We start from the raw sequence: 21439 nt of genomic DNA, 5'->3' as shown, positions 1-21439 counted from the left end.
GCTCAAGTGGTTGCTTCCCTCTGTGCCTATATCCTTTCTGACCAGCTGTCACCATTCCATTCCCCTACCACTTCCTATCCTTTAACGTTAAACGTGGGAAATGCCTCCTCCAGGCAGTACCGGTCCAACTGTTACCCCTGTTGACCGGTGACGAGTCCTTGCTTCCCCGATGTTGAAGAATAACACCAAAGAAGCACGCCGAGGCAAGGTCAGAGTAGAGATTAGAAATTTATTAAAGGACAGAAGAAAAGACTTCTCCCGGAGGAAGAAGGGGACCCAAGAGGTGGAATCCAGTTAGCGGGCAACTGTGTTCCCCTTTTTATAGGTTTGGTGATGGAATGTAGGTTGGAGGGCGGGAGAGGTGGGACACCGGTGGGCCAAAAGGGCAGAAAGGACTTTTGGGATGGGCTTATCACTTTTCTGGGATGGGCCATCTCCAAATCTGTTGGGGGCTGTTCATTAACACTTCTTTGAGGTGGACTTTGGCCTAGGGCCTTTTCAGGACTTCACTAACATTCCATGAATTGTCCTGAGTTTTCCCTGAGTCATTCCCAGCATGGCCTCCATTTTAGATTTCACTCGATATTAGACCCGATTTACCTCACTACACTGACTACCTAACTTTAAATCTGGCTTCACAACCATGTCAGATGTCCTACCAGTGGGTTCCTAATGATACTCTCTGCTGAGCTCCATCTTTTCATGAATCACTATATATATATATAATATTGTTGGTTTGGGGCTTAGTGTCCCCCAAGGTATTTGAACAACTTGAAGTCGGAGGCTGTGTCTTGTTCATCTTTGTTCACCTAGGTCTAATACAGGACCCAATTCACAGCAGGCAGATAGGTGCTCAGTGGGTGGCTGGATAGAACATGACTTCGAGATGCCTGATAATGAATTCTAGTACGTTGGCTGGAGGTCTTTGTGTCAAACCCACCAAGAGATTGTGACAATCGTAGTAAGCAGCTATGCACTCTTTTCAAGATATCTAGATGCTCATTGGATGACACACATTCATCCTCTGACAGAAATGTTCACTCATTGTTTTTTGGCTGGAATTCCACCATTCTCTCTGATGATCCCACTTTTTTTTTTTCATGAGGGACAGAAGATTCAATTGTTTTTGTTTTCTGCAGTAATGGAGATTGAACCCAGGGGTGCTCTTCCACTGTGCTACATCCACATCCCTTTGTTTTGGGGTACTGAAGATTGAACTTAGGGGTGCTTAACCACTGAGCCACATCCCCCACTCTTTTTTGTATTTTATTTAGAGACAGCGTTTCACTGAGTTGCTTAGGGCCTTGCTAAGTTGCCTAGGCTGGCCTTGAACTTGAAATCCTCCTGCCTCAGCCTCTGGAGTTTGGTATTACAGGCATGTGCCACCACACTCAGAGAGAAGATGTAATTGTGAGTATTGTGAGTATACACTTGTTCTTTTTTTTTCCTAATGTGCAAATTATCACATAAGTGCATAATATGTTTTGTTCATTAATTTTTGTTTTGTGTTGAGGAGGAGTAAATAGAACTACAGGCTAAGTTGTACAGGACAAAAAACAAAAAAACTAAATTTTTTTTTGTGTGTGTGGTAAAGCCACCAGTTTTATGTCTTTACTCATTTATTCAAGTTTATTGATCACCTACATGCCAGGCTCTTTTAGGAGCTCCAGAAATAGCAGTGAATAAAATGCAGATCCTTTCTTTCTGGAGTTTACCTTCTTTGGCAAAGAAAGTTAATAAACAAACCAATGAATACATAATAAAATACCTGATGATAGAAGGTACTAGAAGGAGATTATAGTGAGGGACTAGAGTGGTGGAAGGGGAGGCCTTTGCTAAGAGGTGATATTTAACCTGACATCCAAATGACAAAAAAATGTAAGAATAAGGGCACTTCAAGAAGAGGCAGTTATGCAAATGGCCTCCCAGGCAGGAACAAACACAGCTTTTGTAATATCTTCTTGGTATACTTGTTTTTTTAAATCTGTCTCCACTGGGTTAGGAGGGACAATGTCTACTTTATTTCCCAACATATTCCTAGCGCCCAGCATAGTGTCCTTCTGGCACATGATATGTGCTCAATATATGTTAATGAATAATGAGTGAACCTTTGCCTGGTGTCCTTCTTGCCGAGGGTCAGGGCAGTTCCTGCAGCTATGGAGAATGAAGTGAGTTAGAAGCTGATCTCCCCACGAGTCGGGCAGTGAGAGAGGATCAGGGACTCAGGACTGGGTGATTGAGCATCACGCCTCCGACACCTTGCTCCTACCTACTTTAAAAAAAAAAAAAACACTTGAGATTGAAACCCAGAGCCTTGTGTGTTGTGTGTGCCAGGCAAGCAGGCAAGCAGCCCACCAGTGAGTTACATCCTCAGCCCCTCTCAGCCACCCTACCTAAGGCGGGGAGTTCCCCACCTGTGGGAATCTTAAGATCAGATCATTCTTATCACTCAGCTGCACAATGACTTCTGGGCACAAGGAAGCTTCTAATTAAGAGTTCAATTCCCTCAGAAGCTCTATGTCAAGCCACATATGTGAACCAATCCTAGGCTGCCTCCTCTGGTATAAGTGGCATCTGCTAAGTGGCATCTGTTCTGGGCCAGTTGGGCTTCTACCTCAAGCAAAATAACAACTGCGGGTTGGGGCTATAGCTCAGCGGTAGCACACTTGCCTGGCATGTGTGAGGCACTGGGTTAGATTCTCATCACCACATATAAATAAATAAATAAAAGTCTATCAACAACTTAAAAATATATATATTAAACAACAACAACAACAACAACACCTGCCACAACATCTAAAAAAAATAAAAAGAAAGAAAGAAAGAAAGAAAAGAAAGACTCTAGCTTTTGGTTTTTAGCACTGGGGTTATTTGAAGGCCCATCTTCTACTAGTTGCCTTGTATCTTCTCTTTTGTGAAGTCCTGAGATATTTAAGGTCCTTGAAAACCTTAGGCCTACTTACCTCTATGTTGAATATCTTATAAGTTCCACCCACATTTCACATTAGATATAATGCACTTTGTTCTGGCTCTAAGATATTTGTCTCAGTTACTAATGCTGTGTAACAAATCACCTCAAAACTTTGCAGTTCAAAATAACAATGGATTATCTTTCCTGGGGTGAGCCTTCTGCTTCAGGTGGTATTAACTGGGACAGTGGTGTCTGCAGTAATGTGAAGTCTTCACCGGGAGGTCAGCTGAGATTGAAATGTCTGGAATGCCTTATTTTCAGGAGTCAGATGGATCTTGACTGGGAGTTTAGCAGGGTCTGTCAGCTGGAGGCCTTTTACTTTTCTATGTGGGCCTCTGCATGTGGCTGCTTGGATTGCCTTACAACATGGTGGCTGAATTCCAAGAAGGTCTATTCCAAGAGTAGGCATTCTAAGAAGGAAGAAGCAGAAGCTGCCAGGTCAATTAAGGAATAGTCCTGGAATTGGCATAGTATCACTTCCTCTACATTTTATTCATCAAAGCAGTGAAAAGGCCAGCCAGCAGTCAGCGTGGGAGAGAATCACATAAGGGCATGACACTGGGGAATGCATTCCTCTGGATCATCAAAACAATGGGCGATGACAAGTTTTAAGGTAATTATTATTTTGGTACTTCAGCTAAGCAAAACATAGCATTACTATATGAGTCAGCAATTCTTCTTCTGGGTATATATCCAAAAGAATTGAAAGCAGGGACTTGAACAGATACTTGTACATCCACATTCATAGCAACATGATTTGCAATAGCCAAAATGTAGAAACCACCTCAGTGCCCTTCAATGGATGAATAGATAAACAAAATGTATTGTCTTAGTCCATTGGTGTGGATATTTTGTCCATTGGTGTGACAAAATATCACAAATTGAGTGGCTTATAAACAACAGAAATTTATTTCTTACTGTTCTGGAGGCTAGGAAGTGTAAGAACAAGGAGCTGGCAGATTCAGCATGTAGTGAGGGACCTCTTTGTGGAGAACTGACTTTGTAATGTGTCTTCATAGGGTGGAAGGGATGCGCCATCTCTGTGAGTTGTCCTTTATAAGGGCACTAATTCCACTTACGGGCCTTAAGACCTTATCACCTTCCAAAGTTCCTACCTCCTACTGCTGTCACTTGAGTGTTAGGATTTCTTTTTTCTTTTAATATTTTTTTAGTTGTTGATGGACTTTTATTTAAACAATTTATGTATATGCAGTGCTGAGACTCGAACACAGTGCCTCACTCATGCTAGGCAAGCGTTCTACCGCTGAGCCACGACTCCAGCCCCGAGTGTTAGGATTTCAACATGTAAATTTGTGGGGTATACAAGTGCTCAAACCAGAGCCAGTATATGCATAAAATGAAATATTGCTTAGCCTTAAAAAAGAGTTAAAATTTTGACCTGTACTATAATATGAACGAACCTTGAAGACATTTTGCTAAGTGAAATAAGCCTGACACAAAAGGACAAATATTGTATGATTTTATTTATGTGAGTATGTTAGTCAGCTTTTTGATGCTATGACCAGAATACCCAATAAGAACAACTTAGAGGAGGAAAAGTTTATTTTGGGCTCACAGTTTTAGAGGTCTCAGTCCATGGTGGGCTGCTGGGTTTCTGTTCTTGCAATTAAAAGGCTCAGGGGTCACTCCAGTTAAACTGGGCTAACTGGGCTTTACAAAATAACCACACAAGAGACACAATACCTTTTTCTTTGGGGTCGCTGTGAGGGCTCCTCTGACCTTAAGGGTCCGCAGAAAGAGAGAGAGAGAGAGAGAGAGAGAGAGAGAGAGAGAGAGAGAGCACGTGCTGACCCCTTTTATTGAGGGAAACTATTTAAATGAGGCAAGGGGTCAGGTTTCAGGGGGCTGAGTCTATCTTCATGATGTCCACTGTCAGCAGGTTGACTGACACCTGGGTAGGCCACACCCAGGGGCACAGTAAGAGAAGGGGACACACACAAGGCACTTCCATGGAAGATTCTATCCTAAACAGGGCAAGGGGTTATATTACAAAGGAACAGGTGAGCATAGCTTCACCCATGGGGCTGCAGCAAGACACACCCATGCACGAGACACCAACCCTCGCACTCAAGAAAGGTGCCACATTTCTTCGACTGAGAGCCTCAGCCCCCAGCTGGGGAGTGTAACTCAGTCACGTGTAAGGTTGGCCTCCCACAGTGGGCTGACTCTATTGCTCTGGGCCTCAGGTGAGACAATATCATGGCAGAAGGGCATGGTAGAGGAAAGCCGCTCAGCTCATTGGCAGCCAGGAAGCAAAGAGAGAGAGAGACTCTAGGGATAAAATATAAATCCCTGTGATCTACTTCCTCCAGCCATACCCTTTCTTTCTATAGTTACCACTATAGAATTCTCAGAATCTAATCATTTCACTTCTGAACATTGCTGCGTTGTATCACACATGAGATTTTGGGGGATATTACATATCAAACCACAACAATAAGGTATCTAGGACAGCCAGATTCATAGAGACAAAGTAGAATTGTGGCTACCATGGGCTGCAGAGAAGACAGGAATGATAGATATTGTTTAATAGAGACTTTTGGCTGGGGAGTTGGATAGTGATGATGGTTGCACAGTCATTTGAATGTGCTTGATCTACTGATCTGTACACTTCAAATTGTTAAAACGGTAAATTTTCTTATGTGTATTTTACCACAATAAAAATTCCTTTTTTTTTTAAGTTTTGTAAAAGTATACTACTTAGGTTACTTTTTTGCAGCATTCATTATACTGATAAGTATGTAAGTATTGAGTTGGGCTATATTTAACTCTTTGTTATTGAAAAGTCCATGGGCCCGGAAGCATCACTTGAAAGCTTATTAGAAATGTAGGATTTCTGGCCCACCCCAGATCTACTAAATCAGAATCCATAGTCAAAAAAATTCCCAGATATTTTTCATGCTTATTAATGTTAATTACTTGATATTATGATATATTTTGTAGATATTTAATTAAACATTTATTGATTTTGATTGTGCAATTTTCTGATGCAGTTTTTGGGATCATTATCCTTTTAAAAAAAAAAATCTTTAACAGTTTTCATAGATTTTGAGATGCCCCTGGGTCCTAGGTACCATGTCAGGAGTGTTCCAGGGATGTTTTTGGTAAATTCTTCATATAGTTGCATCCCTTCTGGTCTTAATCCCTAACTCTGCCTTACACGATGAAAGTATTTCAAATCATTTCTCTGGTGGCAACAAGAGTTCTTCCCTGAGAGGTGGTTACTAAGACAACTCCCTTGGTTTTCAGAACCACAACCTGTGGCTGAGAGACTCCATCCCTGAAAGCAAACCCAGGTCTCTCTCTAGTATACCACATTCCAGGGTGGTTCAGGGGCCAGAGAGGCAAAATCAACCTCGTTACTCCAATCAGTTCAACCTTGAAGCTCATACTGGAGAAAGCTTCTCAGCCCCATTAAAAAACAAACAAACAAACAAACAAACAAAAAAAGCAAATAAAAAACACCACCACCTGCTGGGCATGGTGGCACATGCCTATAATGCTAGCCACTCAGGCAACTTAGCAAGGCAGGAGGATTGCAAGTTCAAAGCCAGCCTCAGCAACTTAGCAAGGCACTAAGCAGCTCAGTGAGACCCTGTCTCTAAATAAAATACAAAATAGGACTGGAGATATGGCTCAGTGTTTGAGTGCCTCTAAGTTTAATCCTCTGTACCCGCCCCGCCCCCCCCAAAAAAAACCTAACCACCAACTATTTACTGAAGTTTAACATGCATGCAGAAAAGTGCTTGTATGAATTTGCAACTCTATACATTTTCATATGCTGAAACTCACATAATCAACCCACAGAACAAGGAACAGAATATTACCAGCCACCAGAAAACCCTCTAGTCACTACTGCTCTGTCTCCCCAAAAGGTCTAAATACTACTATTTAGACTAAGAGTATAGATTAGTTTTTACCAATTTTTGTTCTTTGTATAAATGGAATGATACAGTATGTTCTGTTTTGTGTCAAGTTTTTTTTTTGTGCTCAACTTTATAAGATTTCATCTATGTGTAATTATAATTTGCATTCTTACTGTTGTATAGTGTTTCGTCGTGTGAATTCATCACAATTAAAGAAATTCATTATATCATTGATGAGCGTTTAGGCATTTTCTAGTATGAGGCTATTATCTATAGCACAGCAAGGCACATCATAGTACTTTTGTCAATGGAAAGCACCTGCCACATTTCTGTGGGAATTACTTAGCAATGGAGCTGCTGGGTTACAGGCAAGGCCTGTGCTTTGCTTTAGTGGTCCTGCCAAGCCATTTTCCAAACTGTTAGCCCTGTTTTTTAATCAAAAACTGAACACTCCCATCCCCATTCTGTTCCTTCTTAAGAGTTGTGACAAATCTCAAGCATGACATTAGTCTTTTGCGCAAGATTTACAAATTTCTACCAAAAGACCAGGGCTAACATTTCAAAATAAATAAATGCCTCCATGAAATCCTCAGCAGTGGCAGACTGAAAAAAGCAAAGGATCCGGATGACAGCGATAATGCCGAGATGCTAGGATGGTTTTCTTTGTTTCTGAGAGGGCCGGCTGGGGCGCCTTTTGCAAAAGCTGCTGCCAATCAGGCTTGCCTATCTTTGCAGGGCTAATTAACAGCACAAGCAAGGGGGGCAGGCGCCTGCACAGTGATGCGAATTGAGCCATCCCAGGGCTTATGACTAATTATAAATACAAAGCACTTAAAGACTGCAATAACCCCCTGCCCCCCACAAAAGAAATCTCTTCAGAATTCTAATGCCGGCGTGGTTGTGATTGATTGCTAGTTAAGAGCAGGGGTGCCAGCAAAAACCTCCCACTACTGACTAAATCACACAAGCTCCCTACGTCATGCACCACCCTCCCAATCATACACTGAGGAAGGGCTTTCTTTGTGTCATGCAGGATTTGGAGGGAGTGTGTCAATTCCATTTCTAGAGGTGCCCTGGGCCCTAGCATGATAAACCTGTTATTCCCCTGCTCTCACTAAGCATGGAGAAACAGATTGGGGGTAATCCAGGGCCCTGCAGGGGTGGGTGGGGTGAAGTTGTATATGCAAGCTTTAATCCCACTAGCTACAAACCACAAATAATACACAAGGTATGCAAATTAGACCCCAGTTAATAGCACTTATTAACATCTCCTGGCACCTTGCAATGAGAGATGCTCTGAATGTTTGCCAGGGAGGAAAGCAACACTTGTGCATCTCACTGCAAAAGCATGTCTGGTCAGGCGAAAAACACTAGGCTTGCTGGAAGGGAAGAATGAAGCTGAAACTGAAAGGCTGCTTTGGTGCCCTCAGGTCATCTGGAAAAGTGTCCACACAGTTCAGGCTTGAGGAGTGACTGGATGTGAGATGAGCAATCAGATGAGAACAAATTTCCTTCTTCCCTTTTCCTTGGGGCACTGCCGGATTTAGGCTATCATGAGTTCTGAATGTACAGTCTCGGGACATCCTACTAGGCTCCGAGGAGAGACCGGGACAACACAAGCCCCTGAAAAATCAAAAGAAGGGGGCTAAGCTGAGGGGTCAAGAGAAAGGGAAGAGAAAAAAGAAAACTATTACTTAATACAATAAAATCCTAAATGTATAATATATGGTATATAATATTATATTAAAAGGCAACTATCAAATTATTTAAAATGTAATATGGTAGCAATTACACTTCTTTACTAACATGAAATATCAAAACCCAATAGCTCTGATCATGTCAAAGCAATAATGAACATAGGCAGTATTTTAAGGCACCTGCAATAATTGTAATGTCATATTAAAAATACCTGGGATTTCCCTTAATGACAGTCACAGGTGCTGCTAACTTTCCCATGGGATTAAACTATATTCATAATGGAAGGAAATGCAAAATTAACCTTAGTTGTTAGTGAAAATAAAGATGCATTTTTTTTCCTATTCAAATTTACATATTTCCTCCCTTCTAAGCACAGACTCCCAGTTAAGAACCTATGAAGGGGGCTGGGGTTGTGGCTCAGCCGTAGAACGCTCGCCTCGCATGTGCAAGGCCCTGGGTTCAATCCTCAGCACCACATAAAAATAAATAAATAAAGATATTATGTACAACTACAACTAAAAAATAATTAAAAAAAAAAGAACCTATGAAGTAGGTTCACTAATAACCAATCCCAAAGGAAGACTTCTGACTGTATGAAAATGGCAGAGATTATCACCATGCTAACCATCAGGAATAGAAATCCAGAGAAATAGGCCCACTGTTTTTTTTTTTTAATTTTTTTTACATTATTTTTAAGTTGTTGATGAACTTTATTTTATTTATTTATTTTTATGTGGTGCTGAGAATATTGAACCCAGTGCCTCACACATGCTAGGCAAGTGCTCTACCACTGAGCTATACCCCCAGTCCAGGCCTACTGATTTTTAGCTGCAGTTTATCAATTGCCTTATAGGAAGCAGATTTATTACTTACAGATAGGCAGCAAGGGACAAAAGAAGTCTAGGATCCATTGTGAACTGGTGGCCAGAGGCTCAAGGAAAGCTGCTCAGGGTGAATGGAGTCTTGACTACATGTGTTCTATTTGCACAGCAGATGGGAAACCCTCCCTCCCACCCCCAGAAGGCATCCTTCGTTGGGTTATATACCTCAGGGGTGATGTGGCTTACTGAGAAAAGCTTTGAAGGACATCTTGCTTCCAGGGGAAAGAGAAATAAAGTCTGAGCTGTTTCAGTCGGTTCCTCCCTGTCTCAGGATATTACATTTCCAGTGTATTCTATAGTTACTCTGAGAACTATAGGGAAGAAGTAGATGGGGAGTATGGGGGTGAGGGTCACAGACTGGGTTGGCCAAAGTTATCCAGGGCTGGTCAACAGAACCTCTTGTCTTCTATCATTTACTAATGGCATAAACTGGATTTAGAAAAATATATTCAAGGTTATCTGCAAATATTTCCCTTGCTTCAAAAATTAACAATAAAAATTATTTCTGTGAAAAATCACTTATGTAGACATTGCCATTAAAAATATTTTAATGTCCTTTGAGAATAATTGAGTCAAGATACAGAGACTCATCCATGGATCCATTTACCTAGTAAGGATTTACTGAACACTGATGCCCCATGTTAGGGATAGAACTATCCGTAGTGATTATAGCAAGTTTAGCTGATGGCAGACAGTTAGCTGTCCACCAAAGGTTTGTCCTTTCCTTCCATAGACTTATTGCTGAAAAGTGGATGCCAAGCCAGGGACTGTATGTGTCTGTCCCTTGTATCTTATAGGGTCTGAATGAGACAATGAGTTCTATTTAGTTTTGTAAGAAACTGCAAAACCGTCTTTCACAGTGGATGTATCATTTGACCTTCCCAAGAGTAGTGAAAGAGAGCTCTTGTTGCTCCACATCTTCACCAGCATTTGGTGGTGTCAGTGTTTTGGAGTTTGGCCATTCTAAAATGTTCATAGTGCTAGCTTGTTGTTGTTTAAATTTGCATTCCCCTGATGACATGTGATATGGAACATCATTTCCTGTATTTATTTGCCATCTCTATGTCATTGGTGAGGTGACTGTCAAAGTCTTTGTTTCAGTTTTAATTGGGGTTAATCATTTTTTAAAAATTGTTGAATTTAAAACTTCTCTGTATATTTTGGATAGCAACCCTTTATCAGAATGTCTTCTGCAAGTTTTTCCTCCTGGTTTGTGGCTTGTCTACTAATTCTCCTGGCAGTGTCTTTTACAGAACGGAAAAACTGAATTTTAGTGAATTCTAGCTTATCAATTCTGTCTTTCATGGATCACAACTTCAGTGTTGCATCTAAGAAATCACCACCAGCTGTAGGTTATCTAGGTTATTTTCTAGGATTTTAATAATTTTTTGCTTACCTTATGTCTATGATTCATTTCAAGTTAATTTTCATGAAGAGTGTAAGTTTGTGTACAGATTCTTTCTTTTTTCTTGTGGAAGTCTAATTGTTACAGCACCATTGATTGTCTCTTCTCCATTGTATTGCCTTTGTTATTTTGTCAAAGCTCAGTTGACTATATTTATGTGGGTCTATTTCTAGGCTCTATATTATGATCTATTAATCTATTCTTTCACCAAACTCACATTTGTTTACTGTGACTTCATTATAAGTCATAAAGTTGGATAGTGTCAATCTTCTGACTTTACTTATCTTCAGTATTGTATTTATTGGCTATTTGTTGAGAGCCATAGCTGAAAGGGGCCCCAGCAAACTTCCAGCTGCCAGCAAACTTCCAGCTGCCAGCTGATGATTGGCTCACAGAGGCCCCAGCAAACTTCTAGCTGCCAACTGATTGGCTCCTCTGCGGTGATGCTCATTGGGCTGTTTCCCCACCCTTTCAGACCACGGAGCTGCTCATTGGGGGACTTTTTTTTGGCTCTGCCCACACCACCCAGCCAATCAGCCTCAAGAGCAGGAGGAGTGGGGGAAGCCGGTGGTAGCAGTGGGCTCTGAAGGTTTTCCTGAGGAGCTGTGTGGTGTGGTGTGTGTGTTCTAAAAATAAAGTTTGTTTCTTTTGACAAGTGGCTCCTGAATTGTGCCCAGCCAGACTGCGGCAGCTATTTTGGGTCTTTAATCTCCCAGTATAGAATATAGAATAATTTTGTCTATAACTATAAAATAGCTTGCTGGAGTTTTGATTGGGATTGTATTGAATTTGTAGATTAATTTGAGAAGGATCACCATCTTAACAACATTGATTGTTCGTATCCATGAACATGGAATATCTCTGTGTATTTAGTTTTTTTCTCAATTTATTTTATTAGAATTTTGTAGTTTTCTTTATAAAGATCTTGAACATACTTTTTTGGGTTCATACCTAAAGTTTTCATTTTGGGGGGTGCTAATGTAAATGCTATTGTGTTTCAAATTAACAAGATTGTTATATCTTCTTGGAGAACTGAGCATGTAATCATCATGTTATAGGCCCTCTTTATCCCTGATAACTTTCCTTAATCTGAGAAATATTTTGTCTGAAATATAGGTATTCCTGCTTTCTTTTGATTAATATCAGTATAGTATATCTTTTTCCATTTACATGCTTATTTATTAAAAATTGGTTTCTTGTAAGAAACATAGTTAGATCTTGTTTTTGATCTACTATGATATATCTCTGTCTTTTAATTGGTGTAGTTATTATTATTGTTAATTTGTAGTGCTTGGGATTGAATCTAGGACTTTATATATGTTAGGTAAGTGCTCTACCACTGAGTTAAATCCTCAGTCCCTGGTGTAAATACATGCACTTAAGAATACTCTACTTATCATGAATGTTATAGCAGATATTGTAAGTTGGCTCACTGAACTCCATTCTAACTTCTTTGTAGTGAGCAAGTTAATCTGTAAAAATTCAATGATATTTCCTTATTTCCAAAACATCCATTTTTAAAAATATTTTGGCACTGGGGATTGAACTTAGGGGCACTGGACCACTGAGCCACATCTCCAGCCTTATTTTGTGTTTTATTTAGAGACAGGGTCTCCCTTGAGTTGCTTAGTTCCTCACCATTCCTGAGGCTGGCTTTGAACTCCTGTCTCAGCCTCCCAAACCACTGGGATTACAGGCACGTGCCACTGGGCCTGGCAAAACATCCATTATTTAGTTAAAGTTTCAAAGAGAAACTGAAGATTTTGCCAAGCAGATGTACTGTGGAATTTGGGAAGTGGAAATGAGCATAGTGAGGTGGAGGTCATGTTCTTTTTATTTCTACTTTTTCTTCTGTCAAGCAGGGTTGTTAAATTACAAGTAGTAGAAAACAAACCAAAGTGGTTTAAACTTGGAGGAGCTTATTTTTCTTATACAGCAAGAAGTTTGGATGTAGGCAATTTCTGGGTTGGTGCATGACTTACCAATATCAGTATCAATCAGGACCAGTATCTGTGCAATTCTTTTGGACTTTCTTTAATAGTTACAGGGTCATTCTGGCAGGTACAGTCATCAACTCTCTCTTCAATGCAAAAAAAAGAACAAACAACAATAAAAGTAGAAAAGGGAAATGGCAACACCAGCCATGCCTACATCTTACAAGGAAGGCAAAAGCTTTCCTAGAAGCCCTCACAGCAGATTTACCTATAGATTTCACTGTCCAAAATTAGGTACATTGACAACCTGAACAAAATTAGGATTCTACTGACAAGGAAAAAATGGGGAAAATGAAGGGTTACTGTACTGCATAGAATTCACAACTCCTACCCTTAGGAACTAATGATGATTTGTAGAGACAAATGTGTGCATGAGTATTGAATAATAATAATAATAATAATGGAGTTAATATAAGACAAAGTATTGACTTGAGCCAGTGACTGAGCAGAAATTTTAGTGGAGATGGGAACTTTAGAGTTCATATGTAGTCAATCCTCATTTTAAGGAGAGCTGATATGAAGAGCTGTGTGTTTCAGTTGGGCTCCATGGACAGACTCTTTCTTGCTGCCCTGTATCTAGTTGATGTCACCTGCCAGGGAAGAAGTGTGTTCTGAGTCAATGTCCAGATGACATTCCTTCTTCAGGATTAATGGGCAGGGAGTAGTGAACTTGTCCTGGACTCCCAGGATGAAAAATAACTGTACAGCCACACATCTTTCTTGCTTCCCTAGCTCCAAGGGAGATCAGATGAGAACATTCTAAAAAGTCAAATTCAAGATACATATGTCTTCTTTGGGTAGAAGCCCAAACATTTGTTTAAACTTTTGGTTCATTGCTCCTAAACACTTTGACTTGACCTATTTATATTTGTTTTCTTTCTTCCATATGCACTTGGGATTAGTGATTATAATAGTTTTCTAGGGTTGACATAACAAAATGCTGTAAATTGGGTGCCTTAAACAATAGAAAATTATTATCTAAGGTCAAGGCATCAGCAGGATTGATTCCTTCTGTAGGTAGAGAGGGAATCTGTTCCTGTGTCTCTCCTAGCATTTGGTGTTTTATGGGCAGTCTTTGGTGTTCCCTGGCTTGCAGATGCATGAACCAGCTCTCTTCCATCATGTTTGCATGGCCTTCTGCCGTGTGTGTCCAAGTTCCCCTTTTATGTAAAGACACCAGTCATCTTAGATTATGAGACCACCCTACTCTAGTATGATCTAATCATAACTAATTACATATGCGAAGACCTTATTTCTAAATAAATTCACATTCAGAAGTGCTGGGGGTTAGGACTTCAACCTGTGAATTTTGGTAAGGATACTATGGACCCCTAACAGTGGTCCAGGGAGAAAGTTTAGCCCTATGGTTCAGAGCTAAGGCCAAGTGAAACTGCCTTGGATTAAATTTGTACTGTGCCCCTTACTTGCTCAGTGACTTTGGGCAACCCTTTTCTGAATTTTATTTTCCCCATCTGTAATATCCACCTCAGAGATTTATTGAGAGAATAAAATTTATTGAAGAGTACAAAGCAAGTGAGAATAAATAATGTTTTGTTTTGTTGTTATGCTGAGGATTGAACCCATGGCCTTGTGCATGGGAGGCAAGCACTTACCAACTAAGCTATATTCCCAGCCTAATGATTCTTATCACTGTTCAGAGCTTGTTGTCCATCTGCTGTTTGGTACTCCTCCCTTTGGCAGACTTTGGGTAGCTCTTTGGACTGGAATCCTCTCTCCATCATCAATGAAACTTGGAAATAGCTGTGGTTCTTGCCCTTGGCCTTTCCAGAATTGCCAGAGTGCTTCCATTCTCACAGTGAATTGACCACATTGATGTTCCTCATTTGATGTAAGAGCCTTCTCAGAGAAAACCAATGCATGCCCAGAGATGATCTTTCTGAATTAAGAAAACTTTCCCCAATATCTAAGCTTTCTGAATTTACCTCTTTGCTGGAAAAAAATAAACCAGTTTCCAAATTTGGGTGATGTTTTTGGTTAACTTTCACCTCAAGAGATTACAAATGTTCATTGTTTCTTTAGCATCTTCCATTAACACAAACAAATGCTGTTTTTCCACACTGCCTTTCTCTCTGTGACACACAGTAATATCCAGTGCTTGCATAGCAGGAAGCTGGCTGTCTAAGGACTGGAACAAAATTGATGATTAGCAGACTTAGAGGGTTTAAGAGATAGAAGGTCCCTTGAAGAATAGGAGTCAAAAAATGAGATCTGTAGGCACTGAGGTAAAATATAGAGGGAGAGAAATTTAGGGAAAAGAAGCAAAGGAAACACATTTATTAAATATGAAAAATTACTTTGAGCAGGGTACTTGACTTTTTTATGCAGATTTAATATTATCAAAATGACCATACTACCAAAAGCGCTATACAAATTTAATGCAATTCCAATCAAAATCCCAATGACATTCCTCATAGAAATAGAAAAAGTAATCATGAAATTCACTGGAAAAATAAGAGTCCCAGAATAGCTAAAGCAATTCTTAGCAGGAAGAGTAAAGCAGGTGGCATCATATATACTAGAAATTAAGCTATACTACAGAGCAATAGTAACTAAAAAAGCATGGTATTGGCACCAAAACAAACTGGTAGACCAATGGTACAGAATAGAGGACACATAGACTAACCCACAAAGTTACAATTATCTTATATTAGACAAAGGCACCAAAAACAAGTATTGGAGAAAAGATAGGCTCTTTAACAAATGTTGCTGGGAAAACTGGAAATCCATATGCAACAAAATGAAATTAAGCCTCTCTCACCATGCACAAAACTCAACTCAAAATGGATCAAGGACTTAAGAATAAAACCAGAGACTCTGCATCTAATAGAAGAAAAAGTAGGCCCTAATCTTTATCATGCCAGATTAGGCCTCAACTTCCTTAATAAGACTCCTTTGGCTCAAGAATTTAAATCAAAAATCAATAAATGGGATGGACTCAAACTAAAAAGTTTCTTCTCAGCAGCTCTTCTCTCCCCTCCAGCTTCTGATAAAGACCCTGCCCCCCCACCCCCGCCCATGATCACACACTTTGACAAACCATTTTGAACATATTCTTTGGCTTCACTTGCCTCTCCCATTGCCACAAGCTTAGCCTCATGTGCAGTGATCTGTTCCCCGTCCTGTTTCTGCTATAAAAATGGAGTGGCTGGAAGTCCTGTCAGGGAAGACCAATCAGACATAGCTTTACAAACACTGTTTAGTCTTCAGAGATTTGGGCAATGTGCCTTTTCTTTTGTCAAAAAAGGAGAGAAGTTAATTAATCATTGTCCAAATGAGAAGATATCCTGGGGTTTGGGGATCTTTTAACAAAGGTTATGATGTTTATCTGAAATGTTATGGAGTTGGCATGTAACTCTGTGTGATGAGGTCATGTTGGGTCACCTCCACTGGTTTCATCTCTAGGCATACTTCAGAGAGATCCCACCAGATGAGGGAGGAGGCTGAGTCAGACAACAAACCACTTTACTGGACCCTCTCCTATGCTGTGAGTTCTTCTTGAAAGGGTTGGATCCTCTGCTTTTCTTGTAGCAGAAGTGCCGTGGGGGATGGGGTTTGTACATATACTGATGAGTTATCACCACAATAATGCTATATAAAAAGCATCCCCAAATTCAGCGACTTAAAAAAACAATCTATATATTCTATATAAGCTAATGATCTACAACTTATCTGGGTAGGATTCTGTCCCAGCTTCTGGAATGTAGATTAAATTCAGGTCAGCTCCATATTTTGTATTCTGGGCTCCAGGTCAAAGAGGAAGTAACTACTTGGAATATATTCTTCTTATGTTGGGTTACCAACACAAAAAATCACAGCCCAGCCATACAAGCATATTTCTAGCCTCTGTGCATATCACATTGTCCAGACCAAAGTCAGGAACTGAATATTCTCCACCTTTTGTGAAGCTATTACAAGATGGTGGATATTTCTATTATAGAAGAATGACAGATTTGGACTAATAATTGAAAGTAACATGTACCCTGTGATAATGTTGACATGAATCTCTTCAAATAAACTTTTGTTTCGACTTGGATTTTCCTAAGGTGTCAAAGTAAGTGTCTATGTCATTGGGAATTGAGGAATGAGGAGTAGGTATGGGAAGAGGGGAGTGAGAACAGCACATTCACATTTTCAGGATTCGGGGTATCTACAGCTCTGTGCAGATACGTTGCTCTGTGTGTTTATGCATTTGACAAAGCAATGCAAGAAAGGACATGGAAGTTGTAAAACTGCTTTAGAGTTCATTCACTAACTTATAAAAAGAAAGCCCTTCGAAAAGATGGTGGAATTTGGTGTCAACATACCTTATATACAAGCAGAGATTTGATAAATTGTGGTATAAAAGTATATTGAAAATTGCAATGCAAAAAAATTATGAATGTAATGCACTCCTCTATTGTGATGTATGTAAGAAATGTTAAATAAAAAAAGATGGTGGAATGAGATGGTCATCTTACCCTAGGTGAATGTACAATTGCAAAAATGGTGTGACCCTACTTTGTGTACAACCAGAAATGTGAAAAATTGTGCTCCACTTCAGTGAATTGAAGAGCATTCTACTGTCATGTTTATCTGATTAGAACAACAAAAACAAAAAAGTAATACAGAGTTTGGGGTGGAGTTCAGTGGTAAAGTACATGATTAATCTGTAAGGCCCTGGGTTTGATCACTGATATCAAAAAAATAAAATAAATAAAATAAAAGTTTAAAAAAAGAAAGCCCCTTGATTTCTGAAAAGACAAACGCTTAAAGCATATAAAAGGAGTACATGGCACAGAACAGTTCTTTTTCATTTTGTTTGATTAGTGGTGTTTTAAAGGGAAAAGTTGGTGTCATTAGCTAAGATGCTGCAAAACTATTAACTAGCAATTTTACTTACAGCTGGTAAGTCTATGACTAATTAACAAAGGTGGGGAGAAAACAAGGGGGGAAGAAATTGATGGGTGTACCAATATTTGTTGGCACCATTGATTTCCTGTTTGGTAGCCACTGAATGACAAAATTAGCACTATTAAAGGGTAGAGAAAAGGAGGGATGGGGGAGATTGTCTAACAGGTACAAAGAGAGCTAGATAAGAGGAATATACTATGGTGTGTTATTTTTAAATTTTTTTTAAGAGAGAGAGAGAGAGAGAAAATTTTTTAATATTTATTATTTATTTTTCAGTTTTCAGCGGACACAACATCTTTGTTTGTATGTGGTGCTGAGGATTGAACCCGGGCCGCACGCATGCCAGGCGAGCACGCTACCGCTTGAGCCACATCCCCAGCCCTCATTTTTAAATATTTTGAGTTGAGCATTATATACTATATACATGTAATAAATTATCATACTGTACCTAATAAATATGTACAATTATTCTAATGACTAATGATGCTGTGTATCTTTTTATGTCCTGATAAGTGACTTGAATATCATCTTTGAGAAGGATCTACTGAAATCGTCTACCCACTTTAAAATTCATTTTGAGTTAATTTTTATAAATGGAGTAAGGTAGGAATCCAAGTTTATTTATTTATTTATTTATTTGTATATGAATGTCTGGTTGTTCCATCATCATTTGTTGTAAAAATAATTCTTTCCTCACTGAATTGTGTTGGCATCTTTGTAAAAAAAATCAATTAACATAATATGAGGATTTATTTTGGTCTTGTAGTTCTATTTCACCAGTCTATATGTTCATCATTATGCTAGAACCGTACCTTTGAATTATTACTGTTTTTTTTTTTGAGACAGGGGTTCATTACATTGCCCAGGCTGGCCTCAAGTTATCCTCCTGCCTCAGCCTTCTGAGTAGCTGGGACTATAAGTTCCCACCATAGTAAGTTTTAAAATTGGGAAATGTGAGTCCTCCGACTCTGAGAAAGGAATTTTCTAGGGAGTTGTCTGATCCAATAGTGACAGTTATCTAGGAATGGGGCTTTTGGGAAACCCAAATTTGTTCCAACCTCTCTAGAAGACATTATTATTAATAGGGTCTACTCGTGTGCTGGTTTTCACAGCAAGTATGATTACAAGGCTGTTAGTTTTCAAGGTAATTGGGGAGCTAGGGAGATAAGAATGGGAATAGATAAAGTTAAAATGCCACTGAGCTCCTGATCCTTGTCAAGATTCAGCCATTATTTTTTCTTGAAGAAATGCTCCTTGAATTGTTGAAGCCTTTGGTTCATTTTCAGAGTTCTTAAAAAAAGTCTATTTTGACAGTTTTTTCCAGTGTTCTTGTTGCATTATGGAAGAGTAAGTTTTCAGAAGTTCTTACTCTGCCATTATAGAAGTGCTTCTCTTTTGTTATTTTATTTTTAAAATTTTCTAACTTATTCTTTTGTTTTTAATATTTGCTTTTTAGTTGTAGTTGAACACAATACCTTTATTTTTATTTATTTTTACGTGGTACTGAGGATCGAACCCAGATCTCGCACATGCTACGCGAGTGCTCTACTGCTGAGCCACAATTCCAGCCCCACTCTTTTGTTATTTTAAAATAAATATATGTGATAGATGGGAGTGGAGGACCAGGAAACTATAGGATACCTCCAGTTCCAAATTATCATATCATCAGTGTTATGTATAATAGATAAACATGTTGACACAGAGTGTGTATGTCAGAAACTACCTGAGTTTACACTTACTTAGTTGTAAGACATAAGTCAAGTCAATTAAACAATTATTTCTGGAGCAGGTACTTTGATGATCCAAGTACTACATCATAAAGAAGAACAAAGATGAGTGAAATTTTATTATTTAAGAATTTTATTGCAGAAGCAAACATTAACCTAACTTGAACTTGTCTACACAAGGAGAACTTTTATAGGAAGAATACTGGGCTGTCTTATGTAATAAAAGTGGAGGTTAGACAACCAAACTTTGGGTAGAATGGCTATAAAGCTGTGAGATAGAGTGTCAGAGACCCTGGGGCCAAGGCTCAGAAACCTCCACAGCGCTCTCTCTGTCTTGCTCTCATCTCTGTTCTCCCTCTGAAGCTTCTTTCCCTCTCACCATGGAATAGCCTTCTCCATCTGGTCAGAGTGTTAGCAGCAGCAGATTTCATCATCAATCCTGAATCTTTTGCCATGTGACTTTGCAACTCTTCTCACCAAAGACTCATATGACTTAAGAGTAGTCATATGAAGGTTATGAGAGTCTCCCCTACTTGTAAACTATTCAGTTAGCCTGCCACTGGTTCATGGATGCAGATAGAAGACACGTGATTACTGTGTCAGAGAAAAGGACTTTTTTTTCCATGATGCAACAAACAGCATGAACTTCATGTTTGCCTTAATCCCTTTTAAAAGCTCCCTATCAAGTTCCATTGAGATGATTCAGAGGGGCTCAGGTAGCTGCCACATATGCAGTAGATATGTCAAGCTGAAGAACTTCAAGTTTAGAGAACCCAAATATTTTGTAATGGACAATAAGCCTGCTTGACCTTTGTCCCAGGGGAAGACATTATTATTACTATACTAACAGTAAATTGCTTATCTTTTGATCTAGAGGGAGACATTATTTTTATCCTTGAAGATGTAAGCAAATTTGGCCCTTTCTCTGGAGGGTGATAATATCTCTGCTAACAGGGCTGTTTGTTACATGAAGTTTGGAACATGTTCAGTCAATGCTTTGCTAGCAAGATATAAAGAAATGTGAAACCCTTGAAGAATCATCTAACATGTTCAAGTTCTGAGCCCAGATCTCAAGAGGTCTCACATGTTTCCACTTGCCTTATTTTTCTTTTACCTTCCTCTATGAGAAGAACATTCCATAGCTAGCACACTTATCCCAGAAAAAGAATAAAAGATATGCAAAACAACTCCCGACCTTGGCCTAGCCAAGAGCAGCTGATTGATTCTCAAAGACTCAAAGAAGCATGAACTTCATGAATACTTTCTCTTAAGTTCCTATGAGGACTTGTGGTTGTTCTGCAGTAATAGCTTCCTGATGCAATGGCCTTGGATGGCAACTCAGTTTTTCACCTTATGTTCTCACCGATCCAAGAGGGACTGGCACAAGCTGTGTGGGGTTCTGGCAAAGGAATCTGATTGGCCCATTCTTGATTGTAAGTTAACAAGTTAGCCAGCCTCAGTTTCATGTAAGTAGGCCAATAAAGTGTGACCACAAAGACACAATAAAACATAGATATTATCACCATCATCATGTAAGTAAATGAGGGACCATTCTTGGAGAAGGAAGGTATGGGCACATAGCTTAAGCATTCATGGTCTGGGAGGGACAATGAGACTCTACTTAAGTACAGTGCAGCTATGTTCTACCTACGCCAATTCAAGTATCCGTGTGTGTGTGTGTGTGTGTGTGTGTGTGTGTGTGTGTGTGTGCTACTGGAGGTCAGAATCTGATATTAATTCAGACAGCCTAAATTCCAAGTCACCATTAAAAAGATTAAGTTATTTGCTGCGCTGAATATGGCTCTAGTAATTTTTAACAAATATTTCCTGCTATACATATAGTATATACTTGTGCTTCTTTCTGTACAGGATCTTTATTACCATATTACCATATATTCTGTATTCAGTGGGAAATTAAAGAAATTTTTAAGAGTAATTGGCTTGTTGTTCTCTGTCCCTTCTTAG

At 39.4% G+C, this 21439-nt stretch overlaps 1 long non-coding RNA gene across 1 annotated transcript; it reads left to right on the top strand.

Moving 5' to 3' along the window:
• The first annotated feature begins 1278 nt into the window (after positions 1–1278).
• On the top strand, positions 1279–18228 carry LOC120891423 (uncharacterized). The gene is made up of 3 exons (XR_013434433.1): positions 1279–1410; positions 16260–16341; positions 18024–18228. It is a non-coding gene; the product is annotated as an uncharacterized LOC120891423 (long non-coding RNA).
• The last annotated feature ends 3211 nt before the right edge of the window (positions 18229–21439 follow it).

This window comes from Ictidomys tridecemlineatus, chromosome 2 (genome assembly GCF_052094955.1).
Source record: "Ictidomys tridecemlineatus isolate mIctTri1 chromosome 2, mIctTri1.hap1, whole genome shotgun sequence".
Taxonomy (NCBI): Eukaryota; Metazoa; Chordata; class Mammalia; order Rodentia; family Sciuridae; genus Ictidomys; species Ictidomys tridecemlineatus.
The sequence above is the reverse complement of the archived record's forward strand: the minus strand, read 5'-3'. Positions and strand labels throughout refer to the sequence as shown.